Raw genomic sequence first — 12,382 nt, 5'->3', positions numbered from 1 at the left:
GAGGGGGTTATTGCTCTGGTGATTGAGGGGCGTTTGTGAGCCAAATCTGCAGTAGAACTGGTTTAGTTTATTCGGCAGTGAGGGATTGTCTGCCGTCGGGGGAGCTTTAGGTTTGACGGTGGTAATTTGTTTCAGTCCTTTCCAGACAGATGAGAAGTTGTTGCTGGAGAGCTGTTGCTCTGGCCTGTCTTTGTACTAATATTTGCTGTACCTTAATTCCTGAGTGTAGCTTTTTCTTGGCCTCTCTATAGAGGATCTTGGTCTTGCTTCTGTAGGCTTCCTCTTTGGCACTGCGGAGAGCCCTGAGCTCACCAGTGAACCATTGCTTGTCATTGCTGTGTGATAGAATATCCGATGGTATGCAGTTCTCCTCACATACACTGATGTAGGACGTAACCCGGTCTGTGTATTTGTGTATGTTGTCATTGAATATGTTCCAATCTGTGGTGTCTAGGCAGTCCTTTAACTCCAATGGTCTCACCAGTCAATTTCAACACCGTATGTTTGACAGAATTGGTGGTTTTTAGTTTCTGTCTGTAAGAGGGGATGAGATGTAGATAGTGTTGTACATTTTGAGGAATATTCAGAGGTGGAAACTTTCCGTGGGAATTAACGGGCATATATGGGAATTAAGGGGAATATTTGGGAATTAACGGAAATATATGCAAATGAATATTAATACTATTTAAATGTAGATGTTTTTTGAATTGGATATACAGTGGAGCAAAAAAGTATTTAGTCAGCCACCAATTGTGCAAATTCTCCCACTTAAAAAGATGAGAGAGGCCTGTAATTTTCATCATAGGTACACTTCAACTATGACAGACAAAATGAGAAAGAAATCCAGAAAATCACATCGTAGGATTTTTTATGAATTTATTTTCAAATTATGGTGGAAAATAAGTATTTGGTCACCTACAAACAAGCAAGATTTCTGGCTCTCACAGACCTGTAACTTCTTATTTAAGAGGTTCCTCTGTCCTCCACTCGTTACCTGTATTAATGGCACCTGTTTGAACTTGTTATCAGTATAAAAGACACCCGTCCACAACCTCAAACAGTCACACTCCAAACTCCACTATGGCCAAGACCAAAGAGCTGTCAAAGGACACCAGAAACAAAATTGTAGACCTGCACCAGGCTGGGAAGACTGAATCTGCAATAGGTAAGCAGCTTGGTTTGAAGAAATCAACTGTGGGAGCAATTATTAGGAAATGGAAAACATACAAGACCACTGATAATCTCCCTCGATCTGGGGCTCCACGCAAGATCTCACCCCGTGGGGTCAAAATGATCACAAGAATGGTGAGCAAAAATCCCAGAACCATACGGGGGGAACCTAGTGAATGACCTGCAGAGAGCTGGGACCAAAGTAACAAAGCCTACCATCAGTAACACACTACGCCGCCAGGGACTCAAATCCTGCAGTGCCAGACGTGTCCCCCTGCTTAAGCCAGTACATGTCCAGGCCCGTCTGAAGTTTGCTAGAGAGCATTTGGATGATCCAGAAGAAGATTGGGAGAATGTCATATGGTCAGATGAAACCAAAATATAACTTTTTGGTAAAAACTCAACTCGTCGTGTTTGGAGGACAAAAAATGCTGAGTTACATCCAAAGAACACCATACCTACTGTGAAGCATCGGGGTGGAAACATCATGCTTTGGGGCTGTTTTTCTGCAAAGGGACCAGGGCGACTGTTCCGTGTAAAGGAAAGAATGAATGGGGCCATGTATCGTGAGATTTTGAGTGAAAACCTCCTTCCATCAGCAAGGGCATTGAAGAGGGTCTTTCAGCATGACAATGATCCCAAACACACCGCCCGGACAACGAAGGAGTGGCTTCGTAAGAAGCATTTCAAGGTCCTGGAGTGGCCTAGCCAGTCGCCAGATCTCAACCCCATAGAAAATCTTTGGAGGGAGTTGAAAGTCCGTGTTGCCCAGCAACAGCCCCAAAACATCACTGCTCTAGAGAAGACCTGCATGGAGGAATGGGCCAAAATACCAGCAACAGTGTGTGAAAACCTTGTGAAGACTTTGACCTCTGTCATTGCCAACAAAGGGTATATAACAAAGTATTGAGATAAACTTTTGTTATTGACCAAATACTTATTTTCCACCATAATTTGAAAATAAATTCATAAAAAATCCTACAATGTGATTTTCTGGATTTTTTCTCTCATTTTGTCTGTCATAGTTGAAGTGTACCTATGATGAAAATTACAGGCCTCTCTCATCTTTTTAAGTGGGAGAACTTGCACAATTGGTGGCTGACTAAATACTTTTTAGCCCCACTGTATTTACCATATATGGAGACAGAAACACAAACCTTTTACCTTATCATAAGTAGACATAATTGCAAATAATTAAATCCTTCCAAAGTAAATGTACAAAACGATTTAGTTACAAATTAAAATTTGATTAAATGAGTTGACTCTTCACATGGGATGATTTCACTAAACAAATAAAAGAAAGGGAATACTGAATGATCCCCAATGATCCATCGCATCTCCCAAAAACGTTTTCAACATACATCTGTAAAATGATAGTCTAGAAACTAAAGCTTTGGCTGTCTTCCTCTCAGGCTTCCATGTCTTCTCCCTGGACCTCCTCAATGTCACATTCTTGAACATCAGACTCTGAGGCCTCATCTTCACTGTCACTTTCCAACCTTGTTGAGGATGGCTCGTTGTCTGGTTCAAAAAGCCTCAAATTTGCCCGCATGGCCAACAATTACACACCTGAATGAAGGGTCAAAAGGTTAAAAGAGGTTGCAAGTTCTTCAATGCTTGTCGAAACAATAAAAGACGATCTCCGTGCCCCCAAGGAAATCAAATTAGCATAATAATAAAATCACCATAAAAATCTGTCAGTTTAACCTCTCTGGTACAAATGTGACGCTAGCGTCCCACCTCGACAACAGCCAGTGAAATTGCAGGGTGCCAAATTCAAAACAACAGAAATCCCATAATTACAATTCCTCAAACACACAAGTATTATCCACCATTTTAAAGATAAAGTTCTTGTAAATCCAACCACAGTGTCCGATTTCAAAAATGCTTTACTGCGAAAGCACACCATGCGATTATGCTAGGTTAGCACCTAGTCACAGAAAACCATGCAGCCATTTTTCCAGCCAAAGAGAGGAGTCACAAAAAGCAGAAATAGAGATACAACTAATCACTAACCTTTGATGATCTTCATCAGATGGCACTCATAGGACTTCATGTTACACAATACATGTATGTTTTGTTCGATAAAGTTCATATTTATATCCAAAAATCTCAGATTACATTGGCATAAACATACGAATAAAGATAAACTTCTCCTTAATGCAACCGCTGTGTCAGATTTCAAAAAGGCTTTACGGCGAAAGCACACTTTGCGATTATGTTAGGTCAGCACCTAGTCACAGGAACCCATCTATCCATTTTCCAGCCAAGGAGAGTGTCACAAAAGTCAGAAATAGCATTAAAATTAATCACTTACCTTTGATGATCTTCATCTGGTGGCACTCCCAGGTCTCCATGTTAGACAATACATGTTTGTTTTGTTCGATAATGTCCCTCTTTATGACCAAATACCTCCTTTTTGTTTGCACGTTTTGTCCAGTAATCCGAATGCTTAATGCACTATGGCCAGACAAAACGTTTTTTTTTTAACCTGTTGAGGATATGGCAGACAAACGCCCCCTTTGGAGAGATTGGGTACCCCTAGTAAACTGGAAAAAAAATCTTTCAAAAATTGTTAATATATGCAAATAAAAATTATTATTGGATAGAAAACACTCTAAAGATTCTAAAACCGTTGGAATTATGTCTGTAAGTATAGCAGAACTCACAGGGCAGGCATTCTTCCAAACTAGTTTCTGTGGCCATGAAAGTTGGAGCAACTTTGACGTCATGCCCCCACCCCTCCCAACCAGCTATGATTCTGGGGACACTTTCTATCTCTTCCGCTAGATGTCCTCTTTCATTAGAGCTTCAAACCGTTCAAATCGCGCGAGAATTGACCCTATGGGAGTGAAATTAGTGCGTGCCACGAGAGAATAGGCTGTGCGTATGGGCGCGAATTGGTCACAGTCATTCCTTTGTTTCCAGCACTGAAGAGAAGGGCAGACGATGGGCGATTGAATTGAAGTTTGTTTTGCACGTCTAAAACATCATAAAGCTTGCTTCTGCACTTAGTTTGACCTGTTTAGTCGACATATAATGTGTAATTTTGAAGTTTTGATGCGCAACTTATCCGGACCAGAGGACGTTTTGGGTGCATTTCAGCTGATGTTATTAGCAGTAGCTAATACAAAGACGCAAGACTTGAAACCAAACGATGTATTGGGTAAGTATGAAGCCTTCCAGAACATTCTGAACGAAGACCATCGAAGGTAAGGGAATATTTATGCTTAAATCTGTGTTTCTGTTGACTCCAACATTACGTGGAAATGTAGCTTGGAACTGAGCGCTGTCTCACAATATGGAATAGTGTGCGATTTCTGTAACGTTAAAAATAAATCTAACACAGCGGTTGCATAAAGAAGCAGTGTATCTTTCTAACTATATGCAGAACATGTATATTTAGTCAAAGTTTATGATGTCTATTTTACGTTATCTTGCCGCGCTACATAGATTTCCTGCGGGCGTTTTTGAGTAATTTCTGAAGGTGAACTCACTGTAAATGGACATTTATGGATATAAATGGCATATTATTGAAAAAAAAAAATATGTACTGTGTAATATGTCATATTACTGTCATCTGATGAAGATTTTCAAAAGGTTAGTGAGCGATTTATTTTTTAATCCTGCGTTTGTTGATTGCATGTTTTGGCTATTGAAATGAGCTGTGTCTGGTGGTGGTTTTACATATATATGTGCTATGTTTTCGCCGTAAAACATTTTAGAAATCTGACTTGCTGGCTAAATGAACAAGATGTTTATCTTTCATTTGAGCTATTGGACTTGTTAATGTGTGGAGGTTAAATATTTCTAAGAATATTTTTGCGTTCCATGCGCCACCGTTCCAGCTGCACGTGGGAGGGTTGATCCCCAATTGGGAACCAGTATCGTAGACAGGTTAAGTACAATAAAAGTTAGAAGAAACATGCCAAACAATGTTTAAAATCAATCCTCCTGTTGTTTTTGTCATAAATAATCAATAATATTTCAACCGGAAAAAAGCTTAACCAATAGGAAAGGAGAAACGCGCGTTCCCGATCAGGTGCATGGCTGATGAATAGAGATCTCCACTGGCCACTGACTGAAAGTGCTGTATCTCCCTCATTTTTCAGAGTAAAAGCCTTAAACAATGCCTAAAGACTGGCCACATGTAGCGGAAGCCATAGAGAACGTGAACTGGGTCTTTGTATGGTGGATAGGCTTTCAATGGAAAAACAGACATTCAAAATTATAGTACTTCCTAGTTGGATTTTCCTCGGGTTTTCTCCTGCCATATCAGTTCTGTTATACTCACAGACATTATTTTAACCGTTTTGGAAACTTTAGTGTTTTCTATCCAAATCTACTAATCATATGCATATCCTATCTTCTGGGCCTGAGTAGCAATTTTCATCCAAAATTCCGAATTCTGCCCCCTACCCTAGTGAAATTATGCTAGAGATATGTTTTTTTTGCATTTGTTGCGTCTCAATCCACCACATCCTCTGATGTCGCACTTTCACATCTGCGGTGAAAGGTGATAGAGAGCGCAAGAGATGTTTGTCAGACCATGAAACATCCCAAAAAATTGGTCTTCTCACAAAATTGTCTGTAGCATCCAAATGGTTTGCCTATTAACGACCTCTCTGTGGAAAGATGAGACTCTCACAAACACAATGGTGTTCTCCATTTTGCTCTACAACCCCAACAAGTGTCTTGGGACTCTAAAATCATCCGATCTGCCAACATCTGTCTGTAGCGTCTGAACAGTTTGGGATTCACACTAATGTGACCCCTCTGTGGAAAGGTGAGACTCTAACAAAACATACATGTCGGTTGTTTTGCTCTATTAATGTAAGTATATATGGAGATTGTTAATGGCCCAAAAATAAGGGGTTAACCCTTGTGTAGTCTTAAAATTCTGTATGCTCCCCATGTCCTAAGGGTAAAACTATTTTTCACGAAGAAACAACCTGTCATTCATACAAGTGCATTTCCCAGCTGCTCCAGGAACACCCTCCTCTTGTTCCAATTATCAGGTATCCAGGTAGGGTTGATCTTGTTCCATATCACAAAGGCATTGTATGAGTACACATCAAGGATGTTATGGAACATGACTAGCGGGCTTTCATCCTCCTGCAGCTGTAAGTTCCAATCATCTCGTCCAGGTTGTCCATGCCTCCTTATTTGTGGTTGTAGTTCAGGATGATAACTGGCTTCCTGTCCTCACGATCACTGATCTCAGCCATTTTGTGCAGTGTGCTCAGGAGGACCACATTCTTGAGTTCTGTCATGCTATCCAGGTCTGTGTCCAAACAGTTCGAGCTTCTACTTTTAAAAATCCACCTTTCCAGAAATAAGTCTCTAACTGTTGCCCTCAGTCCCCAGCTGTGCCCTGGACACCATACGTGAAATAATTGCCCTCAATTTATCTTCAGAGTTTGCACTGTTAGGTGACCTAACTGGGATATGCGTAACACCCCGGCCGCCCTACCATCTAAGCTAGATGCCCTCAATCACACACAAATTATCATGGAACCTACCAGGTACAACCCTAAATCCGTAAACACGGGCACCCTCATAGATATCATCCTGACCAGCCTGCCCTCTAAATACACTTCTGGTGTCTTCAACCAGGATCTCAGCGATCACTGCCTCATTGCCTGCGTCCGTAATGGGTCCGCGGTCAAACAACCACCCCTCATCACTCTCAAACGCTCCCTAAAACACTTCAGCGAGCAGGTCTTTCTAAATGACCTGGCCCGGGTATCCTAGAAGGATATTGACCTCATTCCGTCAGTAGAGGATGCCTGGTTATTTTTTTAAAGTGCTTTTCTCACCATCTTAAATAAGCATGCCCCAATCAAAAAATGTAGAACTAAGAAAAGATATAGCCCTTGGTTCACTCCAGACCTGACTACCCTTGACCAGCACAAAAACATCTTGTGGCGTACTGAATTAGCATCGAATAGCCCCCGCGATATGCAACTTTTCAGGGAAGTTAGGAACCAATATACACAGGCAGTTAGGAAAGCAAAGGCTAGCTTTTTCAAACAGAAATTTGCATCCTGTCGCACAAACTCCAAAAAGTTCTGGGACACTGTAAATTCCATGGAGAATAAGAGCACCTCCTCCCAGCTGCTCACTGCACTGAGACTAGGAAACACTGTCACCACTGATAAATCTACGATAATCGAGAATTTCAATAAGCATTTTTCTACGGCTGGCCATGCTTTCCACCTGGCTACCCCTACCCCGGCCAACAGCTCTGCACCCCCTACAGCAACTTGCCCAAGCATCCCCATTTCTGCTTCCCCCAAATCCAGATAGCTGATGTTCTGAAAGAGCTGCAAAAACTGGAACCTTACAAATCAGCTGGGCTAGACAATCTGGAACCTCTCTTTCTAAAATTATCCCCCGCAATTGTTGCAACCCCTATTGCTAGCCTGTTCAACCTCTCTTTCGTATCGTGTATATCCCTAAAGATTGGAAAGAAGCCGTGGTCATCCCCCTCTTCAAAGGGGGTGATACACCAGACCCAAACTGTTGCAGACCTATATCTATCCTACCCTGCCTTTCTAATGTATTCTAAAGCCAAGTTAAACAAACAGATCACCGACCATTTCGAATTCCACCGTACCTTCTCCGCTATGCTATCTGGGTTCCAAGCTGGTCATGGGTGCACCTCAGCCACGCTCAAGGTCCTAAATGATATCATAACCACCATCGATAAGAGACAATATTATGCAGCCGTATTCATTGACATGGCCAAGGCTTTCGACTCTGTCAATCACCTCATTCTTATTGACAGACTCAACAGCATTGGTTTTTCAAAAGACTGCCTCACCTGGTTCATCAACTACTTCTCAGATAGAGTTCAGTGTGTCAAATCGGAGGGCCTATTGACCGGACCTCTGGCAGTCTCTATGGGGGTTCCTCAGGGTTCAGTTCTCGGGCCGATCTCTCTTCTCTGTATACATCAATGATGTCGCTCTTGCTGTTGGTGATTTTCTGATCCACCTCTACGCAGACGACACCATTCTGTATACGTCTGGCCTTTGGACACTGTGTTAACAAACCTTCAGACGAGCTTCAATGCCATACAACACTCCTTCCGTGGCCTCCAACTGCTTTTAAATGCAAGCAAAACTAAATGCATGCTCTTCAACCGATTGCTGCCCGCACCCGCCCGCCCTTCTAGCATCACTACTCTGGACGGATCTGACTTAGAATATGTGGACAATTACAAATACCAAGGTATCTGGTTCGACTGTAAACTCTCCTTCCAGACTCATGTTAAGCATCTCCAATCCAAAATTAAATCTAGAATTGGCTTCCTATTTCGCAAACAGAGCATCCTTTACTCATGCTGCCAAACATACCCTCGTAAAACTGACTATCCTATCGATCCTTGACTTTGGCGATGTCTTTTACAAAATAGCCTCCAACACTATACTCAGCAAATTGGATGTAGTCTATCACAGTGCCATCCGTTTTGTCATCAAAGCCCCATATACTACCCACCACTGCAACCTGTATGCTCTTGTTGGCTGGCCCTCCCTTCATATTTGTCGCCAAACCCTTCAGGTCATCTATAATTGTTTGCTAGGTAAAGCCCCGCCTTATCTCAGCTCACTTGTCACCATAGCAACACCCACCCATAGCATGCGCTCCAGCAGGTATATTTCACTGGTCACCCCCCAAAGCCAACTCCTGCTTTGGCCACCTTTCCTTCCAGTTCTCTGCTGCCAATAATTGGAACGAATTGCAAAAATCACTGAAGCTGGAGACTTATATCTCCTTCACTAACTTTAAGCATCAGCTGTCAGAGCAGCTTACCGATCATTACATCTGGACATAGCCCATCTCTAGCCAACCCAACTACCTCATCCCCATATTGTTATTTTATTTTTTTGCTCCTTTGCACCCCAGTATCTCTACTTGCACATTCATCTTCTGCACATCTATCACTCCAGTGTTTAGTTGCTAAATTGTAGTTATTTCGCCACTATGGCCTATTTATTGCCTTACCTCCCTAATCTTACTACATTTGCACACTCTGTATATCGTTTTTTCTGTTGTGTTATTGACTGCACATTTGTTTATTCCATGTGTAACTCTGTGTTGTTTGTGTCGCACTGCTTTGCTCTATCTTGGCCAGGTCGCAGATGTACAGTGCCTTGTGAAAGTATTCGGCCCCCTTGAACTTTGCGACCTTTTGCCACTTTTCAGGCTTCAAACATAAAGATATAAAACTGTATTTTTTTGTGAAGAATCAACAACAAGTGGGACACAATCATGAAGTGGAACGACATTTATTGGATATTTCAAACTTTTTTAACAAATCAAAAACTGAAAAATTGGGCGTGCAAAATTATTCAGCCCCCTTAAGTTAATACTTTGTAGCGCCACCTTTTGCTGCGATTACAGCTGTAAGTCGCTTGGGGTATGTCTCTATCAGTTTTGCACATCGAGAGACTGACATTTTTTCCCATTCCTCCTTGCAAAATTAGCACGAGCTCAGTGAGGTTGGATGGAGAGCATTTGTGAACAGCAGTTTTCAGTTCTTTCCATAGATTCTCGATTGGATTCAGGTCTGGACTTTGACTTGGCCATTCTAACACCTGGATATGTTTATTTTTGAACCATTCCATTGTAGATTTTGCTTTATGTTTTGGATCTTTGTCTTGTTGGAAGACAAATCTCCGTCCCAGTCTCAGGTCTTTTGCAGACTCCATCAGGTTCTTCCAGAATGGTCCTGTATTTGGCTCCATCCATCTTCCCATCAATTTTAACCATCTTCCCTGTCCCTGCTGAAGAAAAGCAGGCCCAAACCATGATGCTGCCACCACCATGTTTGACAGTAAGGATGGTGTGTTCAGGGTGATGAGCTGTGTTGCTTTTACGCCAAACATAACATTTTGCATTGTTGCCAAAAAGTTTGGTTTCATCTGACCAGAGCACCTTCTTCCACATGTTTGGTGTGTATCCCAGGTGGCTTGTGGCAAACTTTAAACAACACTTTTTATGGATATCTTTAAGAAATGGCTTTCTTCTTGCCACGCTTCCATAAAGGCCAAATTTGTGCAATATACGACTGATTGTTGTTCTATGGACAGAGTCTCCCACCTCAGCTGTAGATCTCTGCAGTTCATCCAGAGTGATCATGGGCCTCTTGGCTGCATCTCTGATCACTCTTCTCCTTGTATGAGCTGAAAGTTTAGAGGGACGGCCAGGTCTTGGTAGATTTGCAGTGGTCTGATACTCCTTCCATTTCAATATTATCGCTTGCACAGTGCTCCTTGGGATGTTTAAAGCTTGGGAAATCTTTTTGTATCCAAATCCGGCTTTAAACTTCTTCACAACAGTATCTCGGACCTGCCTGGTGTGTTCCTTGTTCTTCATGATGCTCTCTGCGCTTTTAACGGACCTCTGAGACTATCACAGTGCAGGTGCATTTATACGGAGACTTGATTACACACAGGTGGATTGTATTTATCATCATTAGTCATTTAGGTCAACATTGGATCATTCAGAGATCCTCACTGAACTTCTGGAGAGAGTTTGCTGCACTGAAAGTAAAGGGGCTGAATAATTTTGCACGCCCAATTTTTCCGTTTTTGATTTGTTAAAAAAGTTTGAAATATCCCATAAATACAGTTTTATATCTTTATGTTTGAAGCCTGAAAAAAACAACACAACCACCACACCTGACACACACCACAACATGCCTCCACTTGTCCATGAACACACAAAAACACACTGTTGCCTCTCTTCTCAATACACATGTACACTGACTGTACAAAACATTAGGACCACCTTCCTAATATTGAGTTGCACCCCCCCTTTTCCCTCAGAACAGCTTCAATTCACCGGGGTGTGGACTCTACAAGGTGTCGAAAGCGTTCCACGGTGATGCTCGTCCATGTTGACTCCAATGCTTCCCACAATTGTTTCAAGTTGGCTGGATGTCCTTTGGGTGGTGGACCATTCTTGATACACACACAATACTATTGTGGCTGGCACCTACTACCATACTCTGTTCAATGGTACGCATACACAATCCTACTTCTTTAACCAATCTCCTCCTCTTCATCTACACTGATTGAAGTGGATTTAACAGGTGACATCAATAAGTCATCAGAGCTTTCACCTGGTCAGTCTATGTCATGGAAAGAGCAGGTGTTCCTAATGTTTTGTACACACAGTGTACAAATCAAATTCAAACCTGATTACTGATCTGTTGGGAAAATGTCACACTCCTCAAGATGGTCAATGTAAGGTTTCCAGATGATATCAAACATAATTTGTTTTGCTTAATTTTAAAAAACACAGAATGTATTGGAACGTAACTACGTATGTAGTTCAGCCCTCCAGTTTGTTATTGACGGTGAGTACAATGCTTTCCAATTGATAGCTATACATTATTTTGCAGCAATTAGACATAAGTTACAAAACGTTGATATTGGTCACCAGTAGTTACAATTTCATAACAGACATAATCGTGGAGATGGATGGATACAAATTTCTACACACCATATGGTGCCATATGAAAATGGTGTCAGTTTGTCACAGGACCACAGCATATGTAATAGAGTTCCTTTTATATTTTTTTGCATCTCCAACAGAGATGTGACATTTCTGGGTGCACTGCATGCATTCTGGCAGGATTATCTTGAATTGCAATAATTTATCTCTAAGGTTTTACAATCAAATATGAAAATGTTCACATATCTGTGACCAATAGGTCTCTGTGGCTGAGCCGTTGTTGCTCCTAGACATTTCCACTTCACAATAACAGCACTTACAGTTGACCGGGGCAGCTCTAGCAGGGCAGAAATTTGACAAACTGACGTGTTGGAATGGTGGCTAGGACGGTGCCACGTTTGAACGTCACTGAGCTCTTCAGTAAGGCGATTCTACTGCCAATGCTTGTCTATGGAGATTACATGGCTGTGTGCTCGATTTTATACACCTGTCAGCAACGGGTGTGACTGACGCAGCCAAATCCACTACTTTTGTGTTTATAGTGTATGTTCCCAATTATTTAATGGGTATGCTATTACTCCGTTAGTCAACACTTTTTTGGGTGTCAATTCTTGTCTTTTACTCGACTGACACAAACAAAAATACTGCTACAGTGAGAGAGCACTACAGACTGAGATACTGGCTGAGACACTGACAGAAAGATTAATGATGCCAATATAATATGCTCACACTGTTATAATTCACA

The sequence above is a fragment of the Oncorhynchus mykiss genome, chromosome 4 (assembly GCF_057628025.1).
Source record: "Oncorhynchus mykiss isolate SJ-2025 chromosome 4, ASM5762802v1, whole genome shotgun sequence".
Taxonomy (NCBI): domain Eukaryota; kingdom Metazoa; phylum Chordata; class Actinopteri; order Salmoniformes; family Salmonidae; genus Oncorhynchus; species Oncorhynchus mykiss.
Note: the sequence above shows the minus strand (reverse complement) of the source record.